The sequence below is a fragment of the Cavia porcellus genome, unplaced genomic scaffold (assembly GCF_034190915.1).
Source record: "Cavia porcellus strain 051 isolate PalLab524CR breed Dunkin Hartley unplaced genomic scaffold, mCavPor4.1 scaffold_1, whole genome shotgun sequence".
NCBI classification, from domain to species: domain Eukaryota; kingdom Metazoa; phylum Chordata; class Mammalia; order Rodentia; family Caviidae; genus Cavia; species Cavia porcellus.
The window spans coordinates 37431213-37451697 of record NW_026947484.1 but is presented as its reverse complement, the minus strand read 5'-3'; the positions used below and the strand labels follow the sequence as shown (position 1 = coordinate 37451697).

Here is a 20485-nt window from a genome sequence, read left to right as displayed (position 1 = left end):
AAATAAACAACACACCCGGAAACTGACAAAAATTCAATAATGAAACCTAATGTTGAAGGCCAAATTCCTCTTCAGATAAGTCCATTTTAAGTCTCTTGTATTAAATCATTTCTCAGCTACTGAATTTCCTATGCTTATTTTGATTTTTTATCCTATGCTTTTTGTGAGTTTTCATTACAATCTATCTTACTATGGTTATCTCTGCAGTGTGTTACTCTTTCTTCCTACACTGACCTGCAAATGTCTTTTAAATAAATATTTGAGCCAAATCAACCTGCATCACAGCAAGGACAGGCTCTTGACCCTTCAGTCTTTAGCAAAAAGGGCTCCAGGTTAAGTGACTGTTGGGATGAGAAACCATAAAAAAAGGATTTAGGAGTGTAAGAAACAAAAAGGAGCTAGGACCTTGTGGGAGGTCACGCAATGGGAAGACACTGCATGGCTTTGATGCCAGAGGTGTAGGCTGAATGAAACATGATGCATGGTGCTTAGAGATGTTAGAGAAGGAGAATCATGTCAGCCGTGATGAAGAGAAGAGTCTCTGGTCTTTGTTTCTGTTCTAAGACAAATGTTTGCAGAGACTTATGACTCTTCAGTTTGTATTTGGTAAAGCTCTCGTTGCCTGTGTACAATAAAGCAGACAAGTTCACTGCTGCATATAGTACAAAGCTTCTGAGGAAGTCTAAAGAGAGTTACAGGAGTTAGGACAAGGGGACTGAGAAGAAAAATGGGAAAGGTAATTAAATTCAAGAACTTTTCTTTTTCTTTCCTGTATGTAAGTCTTACCAGATGAAGTAATAGATTGAATTTGTGACATGCCAGAGAAATGACAAGATGATTTCTACTTTTATGACATAGTTGATACCTTTGATTGAGTTCAAGAACAGAAAATATGTATTTGGAGAGAAAACTAAAAGACTAGCTTAATAAAGTTAAAGTTATTAGATGTTCAGATATGTTAGTTCAGGATTGACTAGCAAGGTCTGTACTGAGCATATCATGTTTCGATTTGCTTTGTCTTTTAGGATTATTGAACTTAGTTGATATCCAATTCATTTATCCAGGTGAAGAATCATAGTCAAACCACTGATTTTGTCCTATTGAAGACCCTGATTATCTCTGTGTTTGAGTGTGTGTGTATGTGTGTGTGTGTGTGTGTGTGTGTGTGTGTGTGTGGTATATTCTTCAAGGGTTTCCCAAATATGTAAACATATTAGCACAACACATTGTCTACCTGGCTGAATGTACAAATAATTTCTCTTCTCTCATAAAGATGACGTGAGATTAATAATAGTATTTATCAGAGGGTACTATATTTGGTTATATAGTATTATGGTGGTCATTATTGTGATGAAAAGTTAAGCCTTATATAATATCAGAGGTAAGAATTAATGAACTCTAAACAGAGAAGCTTGTTTCAGAAAAGTAAAAGAATTTCAATGCCTTTAAGTATACAGTAATATTTAACAAGTATATTCATTGTACAGTTATCACTGATATTATGTGCATAGAAAGAAGTTTCAAAAATGAGTATGCATACAAATGTATTTGCAAAGGTGTGTTCAGACATTATTATACATTGTTTTGATTCATAGATGTGCTTGTCAAATGAGAAAGAGTAGCAGCAACAACAAAAAAAAAGTACTAATTTATTGGTCAGGGCTAATAGAAAATATCCCAGTGGGGGAGGGGATAAAGCATCCCAGCAACGCACATCACCTGACTTGTTCTGCCTTCATCCTAGATGGGTCTTCTGCCGCCTTTTATTTTACTAATTCTTCTTTCACTGTTCCACTCTAAAGAAGTTCCCAGGATTTGTTTCTTAATGGCACTCAGTAGATGAGCTTTGAATTTGCAGTGAGCTATTTGAAATTTGAGCAAGCTAAATAGGATTATATCTACTTTCTCTTTCTTTAGGGTAATTAATTCCATGTAAGACTTCCATCCTAACATCACTCAAAGACAAAATAGAAAAAGGAAATGAAGCTCTATTTTTACAGATTAATAGACTAGTAATTAAAAAAACGGAATTAACATTAATTTGTAAGAGTTGTTTTCAATATATAATTCCTGTTTAGCTCTCTACTGCTAGGTTAATGAAGCAAATACTGTGCCCTTATTATAGATTCAAGTACATGAAAATATGTTTCAATTCACTGGCTTATGATTTACTCTAGGGATGCTATTTCAGTAAATATATTTTCTTTGCCAGCAAATTTCATATTTTTAAACTTAAAATCCATGTATCAGTGGAAAATGAAAAAAATGTTTATTAACTATTTGAGATTAAGTATAAAAAAACTCATTTACAGATAAGCTATCTGTCTTCTTAAGAAACATGAAGGATAGGAAATTGCCTTCCTTTCTTTTGAGAGTCTTCACTAAAATAATGGTTTCTAGTCTATTTTCAGCATACACGTACTCATAATTACATGCTACCATTATAGTTAAGTGAATTAACCTTTATATAACCTGAGTATATCATTTTTATGTCTTTAAGAATAATCCTCTCACATAACTCTGAACATACCAATACACTATTTTAATCTAACATAGATAGCATCCTGATTTACAAATACATATTTAGCAATAGTTTTATATTCAGTTAATGATGAATACATTTATTTCTCAGAAAGGCATAATGACATTGCAGTATTGTTATATGTGGCAAAATAAAGTGTGTCTTCTCTTTCCTTCAAAATATTTCAGCTGCTAAGTTATCAATTACTAATAACAATCAAAGCTATATCAACTTTTGTACCATGCAAAATATATCCATGTTTGCTGTGTAGTTACACAGTGCAATGAGAAGAAATAGCTTTATAACATATTTGGAAGGAGGAGAGAAAGGAAATATCTCAAATTTAAGCTGGTTTAACTAGAAGAATGACAAAATTATCGGTCATAATTATAGATCAAGAAGACTGATACTTCACGAGAAATTGTTAATATGTTTTAAAGTACCATGAACATAAATATAGTATTGTTTTATTTTTAATTTTTAATTTTTTAAAATTCTTTTGGTACTAAGGATTGAACTCATGACCTCATGCATGCAAGGCAGGCGTTGTGCCACTGAGCTAAATCCCTGAGCCCATAAATAATATTAGCATTAGTATGTATACTTGATTTATCTAAAAATTAGGATATCAGAGATATGTCTAGTTTGGAGTCTGTTTGGGAGTTATGTGCAGCGTATTATAGTATGCATCTGTAGACAACTGAATCTCTGATTTCAATTGTTTTTCTTACATGTAGTTGTTTTTTTTTTTTTTTTTTTTTCAACCTTTTTGTGAGCATATTCACATGCGGCCATGACCTCTCAATGAAACAGAGACTGTGTTGTTCAATAAGCTAACCAATCAGAAAAGTATTTTTCTACCACCGACCATTGCCCTCCATATAGTAGCACTGGACATCAAAGTCATCAAAATAGCATTCTATTTTTCAGAATTAAAATGACCAGAGACTTTATTCCATTTCCTAATGCATTAGCCAAACAATTTTGATACAATACATGGTCATTCTGAATCCATTTATTTATTCACAAAGATTATTATTTAAATGTCTTCCATGCTGTGCTTTAAGGCTGTAAATATAAATTATACTGCGTAAGAGACACAATCTTGCAAAGAATAATCACAAAATCCCATAAGAATGTAAGCTTTCAATAGAAAGTGGTAGATTTTATGTATCCAGAAAAACAGAACTAAAAAAAAAAAAAGATAAATACATGTTGGTTTTCATTTTTATATTAGTTTGGAAGACTGCTAATTAGCCTCCCTGAATGTTTTTAAACCCAATATCAATAATCAAGCCAAATGTAACCAACTTACTTCTGGAGCTTGAAGAGTTCCTCACTGCTGTGAAGGAGTCAGCACTCTGCCTGGCTGCTGCAGAAATCAGACAAGGTGCAAGCATCTCCAAAGCTGATTCTGAAGCTGGTGTCAGAGGGACAGGAGATCAGCTACTACATGTCTTCCCAACACCTAGCTGAATTGTTACAGGGACTCTTCAAAGGAGACAAGCAGCCAGAAAGAAAAAAAGAAAAGAAAAAAGTATCAAATGTGCTCATGAAGTATTTTGAAACTATTGTTATTAACTTTATGTATGGTCAGCCTCCCACTATATCAGAACTGTCACTAAATACAATTCAAAGAGATTTGCAAAAAAAGGCTTTCCAGGAGGATGTTCAATATGGTCTGTTTCAATAAATTTGTTAAGATTGTTTTACATATTTGGAAGCTTCATCTTGAAACTTAAGGTACTAGACTGTGCAAGACCATGGATTCAATTGCCATTACTGCAAAAAGAAAGAAACAAAGAAAAGGCGCTTTTCCATAATCATAAACCACATAGTTCAATGTCCTTTACATTTAAATTGCATTCCTTTACATTTAAAGCAGTCTAACACTAAAGCACTGTATAAGCTCACACATATTTATTCATCACTGCATATAACAAGCATAGACTTTTTTGGGGGAAAATTGACAAAACTCTGCCTCCATACTGCTAATGTTTTAAATTTTATTTGCCTATGCTTACTTAAATGAAGAAAATCTGTCAATTGAAACATGTCTCTAAGAAAAAAAAATAACATATATGTATATTATATTGAAATTTAACCTTAAAATGGATATTTTAACTTCCAAATCAATCTGAATTATATCTACCTGACTTTATGAAATTCAATATTTAACTTCTTAAACAGCTATACGATAGCATCAACTGATATTAAACTCTTGACTTTTTAAATGAAGAAATTGGCTGATTCTTAAAAAATAATTTATTGAAATGGATAAACATATTGTAACTTTGCTTGGATATTCCATTTTATCAGCAAAAGCACATCATTTCTGGGCAAGAGCAAGTACTGGATTTGAACCCAGGTCCTCATGAGTGTGATGCAAATATTCTAGAACTAAGCTACATCCCCAGTCTTTGCTTAAGCAAAGGTGAAGAATAATACGTTTTTCAAGCACAGCAGTAAAATATCAGATGTGATACAATAATGATATGCTTTGCTTATTTTTCCTGCTGTCTCCTTTTATAAAGATATGGAAATAATCTTACAAATACAAATATAAGGAGGTGATTCCACTATCTTAAGATACTCAATAATGAGGAATTTAATAGTAAAGGTGTTACATATACTAATAGTGAAATTCTCAAAAACACTAAAAATCAGGGCACAGATTAATGAAGTAGTGGAAAATAATGAATTACTATTTTTAAGTTTCAACTATTTCTGATCCATTCAGACGTGGGACTGATTGCTCCACTGGCCCACAGGTATTTAAAATATTTCTAAGAATCTATCAATGACAGATACCTACTTGAACTTTTTATCAGTGTAAAATATTTATCACAACAATATGTAACAGTTGATGATGATTTATTGATAATAAATTGCATTTCTTTTATCAAGGAAATCACAGAAACTGTCTCAGCTCCTACCTAAAAGCCATTTTTGTTAAGAAGTCATTTACATTAATTCATTATTAATGAAATCAGTGTTTCCTTTTTTATAACATCATTAAGAACTTAGTCTGTGCTTGCTACCATAAAACACGTCAGCATCATTTTTCCCAAGAATTCTCCCAAGAACCAAATGAAATAGATTATATTTATTCCTATATTACTGTTATCAAAAGCAACTAACAACGTGTTAGTTCATGTATGTAGCTATGTTCATGAAAGCAGATCTCTCATCTAGAACTAACCTCTTGAGGTGTCTCACCTATCATGGCCTGAGTAATGACTGGTGTAGCACTTTTTAAAGAGGGTGTATTTCCCCCAGTGCATGTTTTTGGTCCTTTTGTCAAAGATCAAATAGTTGAATACATTGGGATTTGTTTCATTTTGTTTTCTGTCCTGTTCCTTTGATCCTCCCGTCTGGTTTTATGCTAGTATCGTGCTGTTTTTATCACTGGAACTCCTTGACATCCAATGTTGAGTGAAATAATTGAACACATAAGCTTAAATATGGCATGGTTTCTCTTATATGAGAAACTCAAGGTGTAAGTAGTCAAATAAAAGATAATAGCAAGTTGGTGATCTTTCTCAAATGGAAAGAGAATTAAGAGATGAAGGGGGAAGCAACGGGGGGAGGGAAAAGGGTTCAACGAAGAATAAAGGTGTGTTACACACATGTACCAACCTCACACTAGGAATGTAGAAATTATGGATGGCAAACACACACTGTACTTTTTTTTTAATGTCAAAACAAAATAACCAGTTCAGAAGACCATTATAGAATTCTCACTATGTTTTGGATGTTCTCCTAAGATTCATAAATTTACTCCCAAGAGTGGCGGTATTGGGAATATAATATTGTGAGCCTTTAGAGGGAGAGGAGACCTGCGAGGAGGCACCGCGAGGCTCTCCCTGTGAACTCCACCCTTCTTTCTTTGTTTGCTTTGTCTCTCATGATGAAACTGTTCATCAGGTAGCCTGAAGCAGGAGGATCAAGCAGTTCATGCAAGCCTGGCTATATAACTTGGTGAAGGCAAGCCAGACTATACAGCAAGACCCTGGCTTAATAAACAAACAAACCAAGATGTCATTGCTCCTCACTGCTTGCTCTGACACATGTTCTTGCCATGGCCTTCTGGCACTATAACCAGATGCACAAATCACTGGAATCACCCAGTCATGGGCTTGCATCTCCAGAACCGTGCCCTCAAAACCATTTCTCTTCATTAACTTGGCTGCTTCAAATACTTCAATATAACAATGCAATACTGACTAATAAAGAGTCTCAGGTAACATCTATATATGTATTGGTCAGTGCAATCCCAAGATGGGGAAGGCCAACTGGTGACTGTAATATTACAATTATCTAACATTAGATGAAGTTTTATTTTCTCAAGAGAATGTTTAAATTAAGCATATTATGAGAAATTCTGATCAACATTTCAGTTAAAAGTTGTTATTGTATGGATCATCTTCCCCAGTCTGAGAATATTTGGAAACTGCTATGTTCATGTATTCCCAAGAAATACGGTTGTGTCCCTAAAATCTATCTTGTATGGCAATACTACACTTTGAAAGAATGTAAAAAAACATGAGCAAAGGATCTCAAGTCATTAGGTAATAGCTTTTTTAGAAACAGAAAATTACTTCCTCTTCCAGCACACAGTGCTACTTGCTCATCCTCTGTGATGTCTTTACTTCTGTTCATCAGTTCTCTGAAAAAGGAGATTAAGGGACTCATCATCAAAGGCAGGGCCTGGTTTAGAATCATAGTTATGAGCCTGTGGTAGATCTCGATGGAATAACAACATTAATCACTGTTCCTTGTTTTGCATTACAAAGTAAACTACAACGCATATTTAATTATTTCAAATTATAGGGTCTGGGGATTTAGTTCAGTGGCATAAGTGCTAGCCTGGCAAGTGTGAGGTCCTGAGTTCAATCTGTGGTATCAACAACAAAAACAAAACAAAACAAAGCACACACACCAAAAAAAAAAAATTATATATATATATATATATAAAACACTGTGTGTGAAAGTTCCAATATTGGTATGAAATTATTTTCAGTTTTGCTGGAATTTTTTCCTAAATCTATCCTAATGTTTAACACATTGAAAACTAAAGATAGCCTTGACGTATCTGAGGGCACTGCAGGCAAAATTATTCCTAAAAGTACAAAATAACATTGAAAAAGTTGTTACATTATTTACCTTTTGTTGAACACAATTAATATTCAAGGATTAAGTATCCATGTTTGATTTACATGTTACAAAAACCCAGATGTTTTGAATTATATGAATTGATAAGTATATTTTTACAACAACTTAGTCACTTAGTTAGTAATAGTGACATAATATATTGCTTAGTATAATGTAGCCGTTGTCTTTACAGGACTACTTCAAACTGAAATTATAACGCAAGTGTTTGTTTATTAAGACAAAGGACTTCAAAATAATTTCAAACAGAAACAGAGTAAAATTAGAAATAGTTTTATATTAGCACCATTTTAAATATATAAATCTTCAAAAGGATTCATATAAACACTTTTATTAAAACATACTTGTTCAACAATAACAATATTAAAACTACTTTAGAAATTAAATTAGAAACACTGATTGAATATGGAAATGCATTCGTATCATTGGACAAAAGTGTAGTGCCATATATTTGGCTATAGCAAAATGTTTACAAATTATTACCTCACATCCAAGATCATATGACAAATAAATTAAAGTACCACTAGCGCATTTATTGCTTAATGTAAATGTCACATTGAAAATGAGAACAACTAATCATTCCATTTCTCTAATAGCAAGAGTTCAGCAGTTAAATAAAACATAAATCTTAGTGACCTAAAAATTTTATTACCGCGTTTGTAATTTCCCATTAACAACCCACTGAAAGTAACTTTAAGTGATGCCGTATTTTCTGTAAGTTATAAGCGAAGATGAATGGGTTTTGTATGGGCTGTGAGTTTAGACACCCAGCAGAGGTAGTGATCGATTTGCACTGGTTTTAAGAAATTAATACATTTATTAAACGTCATAATGATATTTTAATTTAATGTATTTTCATAACAACAGATGCTAAATTAATAACTGACTTACTGAAAAAATGTAGTCATACAATTTGACCTCAATTACAAAAGTTCTTTCTTCTACACAATGATTACAAATTCTCATATGAAAATAAGCAAAGAAAAATGAAATTAGGGACATATGAGAATATAAGGATAATTACTTTTTTGCATAACTAATATTTATTCAAATGATTAGAATTCAAAGTAATAATACAAAGTCTTCAAATAATAAGTCCTTAACAGTTTAAACTTGCTGTACTAAAATATTTTCTGGAAATATTTTTAACAAAAAGACAGCTTTGGCACATCTCCACCCTTAGACTCCACTGTTAACTTAGTTGGTTTGGGAGCTGCCTACAGGATTAGAAAAGCATACTTGTTGGTGTATCAGCATGGGTCATGCAGGGGTGACCTGAGGTATGTGTGTGTCCAGGGCTCCTTCACTCTCTGGTTCTGTTCCTCTGTTCTGCCTAACATCATGACCTGAGCAGCTTTATCCTGCAGTACCTTCTGCCAGGTTGTCTCTGTCTTGGAAAGAGCTAACCATGGAAGGGCTCTTCTGAAATCATGAGCCAAGTAAATTTCTTCTCCTTCAACATGCAGTGCAAGTATTCTATCTAGTGAAAGAAACACTCTCTAGCATCTTTGGTAAAGGAAGAAAATAAAATACAAGGTTCAAGTTGTCGGAATGGTTTGTCACAAGTCAACAAATAGATATTGTGGTCACACTAACATGCATGTCAGTTTTTCTCCTTTTTTTAAATTAAACGGCGTATCAGTGGTGCTTATCGATGCCATGGCTAGTGTAACTCCATGTACTGTATCTCTACACAGTGTTTCCTACTTGACTCCTGTACCCCTTTCTCATTACACTGCCTTTCTCATTTCCTTTCCCTCTCTTTCTTCTTCCCTTCCTCTAATATCCCAGCACTGGTACTCAAATCAGAAATGATTTCATAAAGAAATATTAATACTGTATATTCTCTAAACATATAAACTTTAAATAACACTTTTGAATATATTTTTGAGATCTGTATCCTACATTGTGCGTCTTTTCAAAATTCTGGCTCAAGCACACATTTTTGGAAGCAAAACCAAATTTTACTGGTCAAAGTAGAATATACATATTCCATTTAGTTAATAATATTCATTATTCAAGTAATACATGAGCATATTTGTTTAATATTAGCTTTACCAGACAAGAGTAAGAAAGAAACCACGTATACTTCCATGGTGATCTCTCCGTACTGTTTCTCACATCTGTTTGAAATCTACATAATGATATACCATGGACCTAAGGTGACTCTGAAAGGTCAATGGTTTGAGGCCAATTTCACAATTCTACTAGAATAAAAAATCCAGATGAGTAAGTTTCATTGTTCAAATAAATTGTTTTAATTGCTGTTTATCTACATATATGTATTAAAAATTTTTGTCCATATATCTGGAGTAAAGTGTATTCTATAGGAAAGGGAGAAAGAAATTACATCCATTAGTCAGTGAAAGTAGTGAATTGTCCTTGCTTTGAGAACCAGACAATTTTGTCATAATGACAAAGTTAGGTGTCACACCACGTTTGTGTTACAGGTGACTGATGAACTCCCAAATGCACTGGTGCACCGGGTCAAGCTAAGTGTCTGTTTGCTTTTGTCTGAGTCACTTTCCATAAATAGCTGGAAGTAAAATGTAAATAAGAATTTCTTAAAAAAACCAAAGAAGATCTAAGAATAGTAACAGAGTATGCATAGTAACATGAATAGGAATAATTCTGTGTGTTTTGACAAGGTGAATTTTTTGTATTTAATTCATCACTTTAAGGTTCTATAAAATATTTAATAAGTTCCATTAATAAGTTAATCTACTAAAATGGGCAAACCCAAATCAGTAACTATTCAGAATAACTAAATTGAACTCACGTGTAGTTAAATAACATACATTCACACAAATGTACAAATGGAATATTTTAATATACTTTCCTGAATATGCAATAAGCAATATAGCTATATAAAGTAGACTGTTTTAATATCATTTCACATATATATTTCTATAAACATATACACAGATAAATTGTAATCTGTATATGTGTATGTGTACATACATATATAGTAGACAGAAATATGGAAGGAGGTGGTTTAAATGCCTTAAAGTGCTTACTCTAAGAATAGTTGCCTTCACATAAGGTTTTGTGTCCTGGACAACTGTTGAGTAACTGAAAATCAGACCCTGCGTGGGTTAAAAGAAGATTTTTTGGAACAACGTTAGACATACAAAGAACCACATGGAGAATGGGAATTTAGAACCATAAAAACATTCTGAAAAGCAATATGGGTGTGGGAAATATGGGAAATACCAATAGTTCTTTAGTGGATGTTAGAGGGCATTAGAAACAAGTTTCCAATGACAAGCAAGAAGTAAGAAATTAAAAATGAGAGTGATTCCATTAAAACTTTTCCATTCTAATGGTACATCATGTGTTTTCAATCTCTTACTGGCCTATAAGCTTTCAGAGGTCTGGAACTCTTATAGGGATAATTGAGTAGTTACAGTTTCTAGCACACTCACTTCAGTACAGCAGACCCTTAAGACATACTAATTAAAAGGTTAAATGCAAATGAAGGAAAGTTATACACTAAAAAATTCATAGATTATTTATTGTGGAGAAGCTCTTTAAAAGAAATAACCCCACACAATGTTTACCTATGAAAGGGAAAGAAACTGCTCAAAAGGAAAGAACTGGGCTAGGGGAAAGGAAAAAGAAAGAAAGGAAAAGATTAGGTGTAAAAATTGATATAGATAGAGATATGTTATATATGTGTACAAGATAGATAATTATACTACTAATCTGTTAGTTCATCGGAAAGAACAGTCTGTGTTTTCATTTTTATCACTATATCTTGTATCCTGAACAACTACTTTGAAGACAATACACAATATATTAAACTGTTGTTAATCTCCTATTATTTTGCTGTGAAATTCTGTATCATCATTGTTATTCTTTTTTTCACTTTAAAATAAAATAAATGACTCAAGAGAAAAGTGAAACTCATAAAATGCAATTAGAAATTATTTGGATGACAGATCAGTGAAGGATAAAAGGTGAAGGACTCATGAAAACTGCACCAGAGGAATTATCCGTAATGTTAGATTACAAATTATTATTCATTAAATGCAGAGGAAGGATGCATATCTACAGATGAATACAAAGTAGTGTTTGCAAATCACTTTCAGATACATTGTTTTGTTGTAGGGTAAAGCTGTGGTCCTTTGTCTTTTCCTATTCAGTATTTTAACACTGACTTGAAAAAGGACAGAACTAATGCTTATTAAATCTGTAAATGTGGCTATCACAAAAGTGGGATTTAAAAATGTCTTCATAGGTTTAATATATGAGCAAAGACAGTCAAAGTAAAACAAGATAAACTCAAAAGTATTTGAATATTCCTATCTGATCATATTCATATATAATTTGAATAAATTCTCCATCTAAGTTTCTTAATAGAAACTTAAGTATTAATAGTGTAGGTAAAAGATAATTTAAAAATTAAATTTCATGAAATACACACAGGAGACTAATTGTTTCCATAAATCTTTAAGGTCACTTGTTTCAGGACTGCAATCTCTGTGCTAAGTAGTATAAAAGGCATAACATAACAAATCTAATAGATGCATTGAGTTATCTTATCCTTACCAAACTGTACCTCAAATACAAAGTCCAATTCTGAATTCTAGGAAAATATCCCTGGAGACACTCATCTTGGGAAAGTCTGAGTATTCTCAATGATTGAAATTTTAAAATTATTAGGAAAAAAGTGGAAACATTAAGATAAAACAAGATATCTCCAAATACAATTCTAGGCTAAGAACTGATTTGTGGTTCTTGTGAACATTACAGAGACTGAAAAAAGTCAGGCACAGGAAGACAAAAATACTGCATATCCTCTCTCCTCTGTGATTTTAAAACAAGTGGATATCCCAGATATTGAGGTAGCTGGGAGAGTTGGATATATAAATAGAGTCAGATAGGAATGTTCAAATAATGTCCCAAATAAAAAATAGAGAGGATGGAAAATAGATAAGTGACTATCTAAAAACAGAAAATAGGTAAGGGATTGCCCAGGGACAGAAGATGGAAGGAATAGACAAGGGGAAGGGAAATGACCAGTGCTGGCTACAGAGCTTTTGTTTCTGTGCTGGGCAGTGAAAATGTCCTATAACTGATTGTAGCCACAGGTTGCACACCACTGAATCAGGACTACTGGAACTACCATTTAAAATCGGTGAACTGCACGCTGTGAATTTTATCTCAATAAAGCTGTTTTTAAAACGGTTAATGGTTCCATGTGAGTACGGGCTGCTCTAAAGACACTGAGGTCACTATTTGCTGATGGCCCTGTTCTATGTGGGTATCACAGATTGTGGGTGTAGGATTGCAGGATCCTAAAGTGTGTGCCAATAGGTGCTGTCTAATGCATATGTCCCGTGGGGCAGCCTCTCCTAGGAAGCCTGGTTGAGGCCAGCATGTCCCAAAAGTCAAGCTGACATCCCTGCAGCCTTACAGGGTAATATGCTTAGACACCTTTCCAAATGATAAGAAAAACACATAGATTTATGTATTCTACTGAATGATACCAAGACAAGTACTTAAAATTAAACATGAATGAGAAACTGTATCTCATCTCTTTTTTTTTGAACACATTTAGAAAGAAATCTTCTTAATGGGTGGGGTGCATATACATGTGTGAGGAAAATACTTCGAATTCTTTTACCCCCAAATGCTCTAATTTATGATAATGATGCGTGACCAAGTTAATCGTAACCTCCTTAACAACTACAAGTGTGTATTTGAATTTTAATTGTGCGATATAATTGTTCAGTTAGCTTTGACTGAGTTCAATTAACTAAGACTAAGTTTCTGAGCAAAAGCACAATTTTATTTTCTTCTTTGAACTAATTATATGTGTTAACAAATAAGGGACAATTGAGACTAGAACAAAATAAAAGGCAATTTGGCACTTCATAAATGCACTTTTTCATTTTTCAAAAGTTTTTTTTTTTTTTTCATATGTGTCATTTAAGAGATGATAAATCACTTGAAAAAGTTCAGGTAAAAGAACAGAATCCAGTTTTGTAAGGCTCTTTACTTTCTCTGTTTACTGAATTCATACAAAAAGTTACTCAAGCACAAGAAATTTCAACCAAATCAGGAAAAAAGAGAGCCACTAGCATTTAAAGGAAGAGAGAAATATAGGAAGTGTAATTCAGAGGAGCAAAACTGTTAAATCACATATGTATATTCTTCTTCCCTGTATTTGAGGTAAGGGCAAGGTATGCTTAAATTTACCTTGACATATCAAAAATTAATGAATGACAAAATATTTGACATAAAAATGAAAGAAACACAGTTTAAAAATATGTACATAGACCTATTGATTTAGACTTGTAATTACTGTTTATGAGGTTATTTTTAAAAAAAGTATATTCTCTTTTTCCAACTTGAATCAGTAACTCCATTCTTAATTATGGCAATGATTTAGTGGTAATGAACATACAAAATTAGAATGAACATTTTCTCATCTTATCAATGGTGCTCTGTTGATTTGGTGTATTTAATATTTTTTGTTCCTGTTCCCTCTCACTTTTATTTATTTATTTATTTATTTTTAGCTGAGTCTGGCCTCAAAATCATCATGATCTTTTTGCCTCAGTCTCCCCAGTGCTGAGATTATAGGTGTGTGTCACCATGCCCAGCTCAAATCACATTCTTTAACCAATAAATTGGAGGGTCAAATCGTCATGGTAAGTAGAAGAGCCCAATGAGTGGGGTTCACTGGGACCAGGGGTATAGCTTAGTGGCACAGCACCTGCCTCACAAGCACAAGGTCTTAAGTTTGCTTCCATATACTAAAAGCAAAAACAAGCAAATGAATAAACCTCACCTCTCTTTATTATAAGTCATTTAAACATTGTTTATCACATGCATTTATATAACAGCTACATAAAGGAAATTGGCACTCCAGCCTTCCACAAGACAATATATCCACTGTGTTTCTATGGTTCCATCACCGTAATGATTGTTGTTACAAAATGCAAATTGAATTGTGTGACATGTACGACATGGCAGTGCTGCACAGAAAACACAAGCATCTGGCTTTCACCATTAACTTAAACTGTATGCACAGCAAACCATTTAGATTTTTAATCAATTTTAAAAATTGAAACAATGCATATAACATTTACTGTCTTAAATGTTAAGTATGTAAATTGGTGCTAAGCACACTTACGTTGCGGTATAATCATCATCATCATCCATGGTCAGAACTCTTTATCTTGAAAAGTGAAAACGTGATTCCTTGTACCCTTCTCACCTCATTCCTTTGCAGCTGTCATTTATTGTCTTTCTGATTATGATGACTCTAAATACCTTAAATGGGTAGAATCACACAGAAGTTGCCTTTCCCTAATTGCTTTATTTAACATAGTATATTCAAGACTCATCCATATTCTAGCACCTGTCACACTTTCCTATGAGGCTGAATAATAGTCTAAGATGTAGGTACACTACAGTTTGCTCATCCATTTATTGTTGATGGACTGAAGGATCGCGTCTACATTGTAGCTTTGTGAATAATGTGCTCTAAGTATGGATGCACAAATGTTTTTCAATACCCTGTTTTCTCTTCATTTTATTCTTTTCAATGTACCTAGAATGGAATTCCTGAATCATGTAATAGCTCTGTTTTTAGGTTTTTGGAGAACCCACCATATGTTTTCCCTCACTGGCTATACTAAGGAACATGCACATCAACTCATCAGTGATGCACTGTAGTTCCAATATCTTCACCTCTTTTCCAGTCTGCTTCTCTTTCCTTTTATTGTTGGGGGGCAGGAGTATGATGTCATCCTACGGTTGTGAGTTAGTGTTTTGTGGTAGTTAAGATTTATAGTTTCATTGCATCAAGTAATGAAAGTCCTTTTTCCTGTTATTCTTGACCATTTGCATTTATGATCATGTCATATAAAGGCAGAGGTAATTTCACTTCTTTTTCAATTTGAGTGTCTTCATTTTTGTCTTTGTCTAACTGAACTGGTTAGTAGTTTTAGTAGCATGTTAAGCACTCAGTCTTTCACAATTGAGTATGATAGTCTCTATGATTCTTTTTTTGCTTTAAAAAATTTGACATAATTTCCTTATGATCTAGCTTATTTTTTAAGAAATAGTTTAGAAATATGTCAAAATTCCTTCAGTATAAACTGAGAAACTCATTGTTCTTCATTCTGTTCATGTGGCATGTTATACTGATCGATTTTTAACATGATGAGCAATCCATTCCACAAATCACATTTGGTCATGACATGGAATCATTTTAATATGCTGTTCAATTCAGTCTGGTAGCATTTTCTAAAACTTTGCATCAGTATTCATAATGCATAATGATATGTAGTATTCTTTTGCCATAACATCTTTGTCTGGCTTTAATAATGAGCAACCTAATAGAAGAAATTAGGGACTCTTCTTGCCTGCTTCTTTTTTTTTTTTTTTTTTTTTTTTTTTTTTTTTTGTAAGTTTGAGAACTGATGTGGGCACTTCTTTAAAAATATCTTGGAATTCGCTGTTAAAGCCATCATGTCCAGAAATTTGGCCAGATTTTTATTACTTTTCAATTTTCCACTAGTTATGAATCTGTGGAGATATTATAATTCTCCGTAATAGTCCTGGTAGGTTTTATGTTTCTAAGACTTTGTTCATTTCATGTATGGCTTCTATTTTACAGTGTTTGATTATTCATAGCACAGTCATATTTCTTTCTTTTATTTCTATAGCATTAGTATTAACTATTCGTTTCATTCTTTTAATTACAGCATTTGAGTCTTCTCTCTTATTCCCTGTCGGGGTTCCAGTTTTTTCACATCTTCTGCAATCCTTCTGCTTTTCTTTTGATTTTGAGGGGGAAATCTATCAAATTTGTTGGTCTTTTCAAGGAACCAATACACTCATTTTCTCTAAAACACTACTCAGTCATAAAATGAAAATTACATTGTGTTTGCTAACATAGAAACCTATAATGTTTTAATAAGTCACAAAATATTATCTATGTCATTGTTATAATACACTTGTACATTGAGTTCACATACAAATTATATTTATTTTGTTAATTCTTCCTGACTCATAAGAATGGTCAATCAATTGTATATTACATTCTTTAGAATATAAAATAGCATTTATGAAACCCTGGGAAATTCATCTGTTTATATATGCATTTTCCTGCAAGATGTATCAGGCATCTACTTACCATTCTATGCGCAACCTAATAAAGCCTTCTATAACTACAAATCACTAAAATGTTTGTGCATTTAGGAAACTTTGCTAAGACAATTTAGCATATTATTGAGTACTTGAAGGAAACATAAATATGGTTGCTATTTTTAATATTTAGTGAAGAAGTGACAAATAGCAATATTATAAAAAATGAAGTTTAATTAGTACGTCATACCTTTTTTGGAATACAATGTAGTATTAGAAGATAGACCTAAAAACTGGAATATTACTGTCTTTTCCTAGTGTCTGGTTTTAAAAGCCAATAAGACTGTCGTTCTTTTGTTTTGATTCTTTTATACTATTTTGTTTTGTACTAACTTATTTTGTGTGAAGATATGGACAACTATGTCAAAGAAAACGAGAGATATTATGGTAGCCACTGTTGATTTCCGGTAGTCTTGTTCTGAAATCTGGTGTTATTTGCATTGTTTTGCTCTGTTCTGCTTTGTCTTTTTTTTTTTTTTTTAATCAGTACCGAGGATCAAACTCACGACTGCCTGCTTGCAAGGTAGGTGCTTATGCTGCTGAGCTAAATCCCCAGCCCCATCTGCTTTGTCTTATTTTGTTTTGCTTTATTCTCCTTAAACTAAAAAGTTGCTTTCTATAGTTTCTAGGGTTTATCATGTTTAATATGGTAATGAGTAATGTTTGTGAGTGTATATATATATATATATATGCACTATATATGTATTTATTTCTAAATAAAACTCTAATCATTTATTACCAGACATTGAATATTGGGAAAAAAAAGAATGGTAAATGACACTAATAAGATTAAGTATGATATTATAAGCTATAGGTTATATATATTTAGATTTCATCAATAAAAGATTTTTCAGGAAACTATGGATGTAGGTGAATTATTCATTATTTAATTAGAGACATTATGTCCCTTTAAGTGTTTTTATGTGGATATTAAAAAGTATTTAATATTCTAATATTATTTCTAATTAATTCATGATTTTAAAAATAGTATTTGAAGAACTCATTAATTCGAACATATTCAGTTAAATTCAAGGGCATATAAATTTTTAAAAAATAATATGGAATATATGTGATTTTAGATATGGCATATATATATCCCATGGAGCTATTCAGGGTATGAAGATATTTTCAAATATTTTTTTAACAAAGGTTAAAAAAGAAAATTAGAGTTTCAAAGTGTTGTCATTCTAATATTTTTTTCTATACCTCAGAAGAAACATATTTATATAATGAAGAGAGATAATGCATGTACTGATGGTCTTACTGAATGATTGGTTATTTGCAAAAGGCAAGCTTATTGGGAAAAAATTTGTGTCTGGGTTGGAAACTGCATTGCAGATTTGTTTTTAAAAGATGCCATAAAGGGCCAGGGATTTAGCTCAGTGGCATAAACACTTGCCTGGCAAGTGTGAGGTAGTGAGTTCAATCCTGCCATCTGTGAATAGTTTACTCATGGATAGAGTTGAAATGGAGTTTTTAAGCCAAAATTGATGTATCTCAAAAATTGTTGGTTAGTAAGTTCATTTTTAAAAGGTCTCACCAAAAAACAACATAGTTGATCAATTTTTGATGGAGTCATTAAATTTAAAGATGCCATTTTTGTCAAAGTGATAAAAATGTCTGTCATCAAAAATGCTCAGACATTCAACTGATTTAAGAACATTAGAACCAAGAGATGCATATTTTGACTTCAAGATAGAAGGCAGCTATAAAATTTGGAAATGTTTCCAAACTTATACGGAAAATTTGATGGATTTACCTAATGATCAAAAAGTAAGAAAGCATGTTAGAGGTATAAAATAGATAATAATTCTTAATTACAAGGAAATCTAGAAGTTAATTAAAGGTCATTTTTAAGAATCACACAGTATGTATCATCCTGTTTATTAAAATAGAGAATGATTTTATTTTTTTATATTTTTAGTTGAAAATGTCTTTGGCATATTTTGAAATAAATACACATAGAGACATTTTTCCTTCCTTGAGACTCTCTGGCTCATTAGGATGATATATGTTCGTGGGACTCAGACATGTAACCATTTGTGCTGAGTGACTATATTTAATCTTTTTCCCTAATTTATAGGTTTTTAAAAATTGTTAGTTTGAGCTCTCAAAGGGATAGTTACAGCCCATTTTGTGTATTCTTCAAAAAGAAGCAACACCAACTAAATGTGTCTACAAGTCTTTTATTGATTGCTGATTCTGTAAGTTTATTCAATGAATCTGATCAATGGCAGATTCCCCAAAGTGAAGTATAGCATTTTATGTTTCGTAAAAGCCTCAAACAAAGGAGGGATATTTCCAGCATCATCACCAGCTTCCACTGAAGGAGCAGAGTCCTGAAAATGAGTTTGGGTCTATGTCATGGAAGCAAAGCAGACACTCTACCTGAGATAAAGATGAGATGCAAGTGAAACATCCTTAGGAATATTTCAATGCTGTATAAGTGTGATTAAAGATACCAGAGATTTCTAACAAAGCTAAGAAGGAGAAGCAAAATGACTTTCTGTGGAAATGGTTCATGACAACACTTGCAGAAAATACCAAAATGAATTCAGATGTTGAAACAGTTTACAAGGGACAGGACTTACACAAGATATATAATTTATAGGAGTATTTTATAATAGTCATCAAAGAATCAAATGCAAAAGAGGCTGGGAGAGCTGTCCACACACTGGAGACTAAAAGAATCCAGCTGAGGTCCTGGATTCTACAGCAATGCCCTGTATGAGTCCAGCTGAAGGCCTAGAGCTGAAGGCAATATCCTCCATGAATCCAATTGGAGGCCTAGTGCCCATGACAATGTCTCATGTAAGTCTGTTTCAAAGATTGTGCTGTGAAGGTCCTAAAGTGAGTGGTGAAAGCTAGAAAAGCTGTGCCAGTGGGTTGACGGATCTGTGCCAGCAGGCTAAGGGATGTGCAGTGGACAAGGGAAGCAAACTTCAAAATAAGGAGAAGAGCTGGCCTAAAAAGAATCACAGCCATCCAGGGTTACAGCGAAGTCTTGAGCTCCTCTGATGATAAGAACAGCTGAGTTTATATCAGGAAAGCTGGCAGGACAAGCTTCTCCAGAAGAATCAACAGCACGCCATCTTCCCCTCCAGTTCTCTTTTTGTTTTGTTTGCAACAATCCTCAGGTTGTTGCCTGAGGTTGTTACACCCAGAACCATACTGATTCAGCTAGGTGTTACAAGTTGATCATTAGTTGTTAATAGATGGTACCTTCCAAAAAGACTTCTCAGTCTCAATGAACCCTAAATGCTACAAAAAAGTCCTTCACAAAACAACTCAAAATAAAAATTCCATGTCTCTCTCAATAGGGATATTTTGAGAAGTACATCTTGTGTTGATATGCCAAAAGAAGACTTTCGTAACTAACACTAAGCAAAGATGTACAAAGAGTGAACGATTTTAACTTTCCCTTTTGGGCACTTTTCCCTTTTTATTTTCCATTCCCTGTACAAGAGAAATAATTCTACATTTCCTTGAAATCTCAAGTGAAATTCAAATATCCTCTTTGAAAATTTGACACTTAAATGCAAAAGAGATCTACTGGATTTTTGGTTACAGGATTTTTGGATGCTACTCTATCTATAACTTTCATAACTGGAACATGTTATTAATACA

At 33.0% G+C, this 20485-nt stretch overlaps 1 protein-coding gene across 3 annotated transcripts in view; it reads right to left on the bottom strand.

Annotated features, from left to right (window-relative positions):
- Positions 1-20485, bottom strand: part of Lrfn5 (leucine rich repeat and fibronectin type III domain containing 5) — a 276969-nt gene that overhangs the window by 153384 nt on the left and 103100 nt on the right. For 2 of the 3 annotated variants that reach the window (XM_063246950.1, XM_063246941.1), the window contains exon 2: positions 3837-4012. The exons of the other annotated variant lie outside the window; for it this stretch is intronic. The gene's annotated coding sequence lies outside the window, so the exon portion shown is untranslated. The remainder of the gene's footprint in view (positions 1-3836; positions 4013-20485) is intronic. 3 annotated transcript variants of the gene reach the window in all.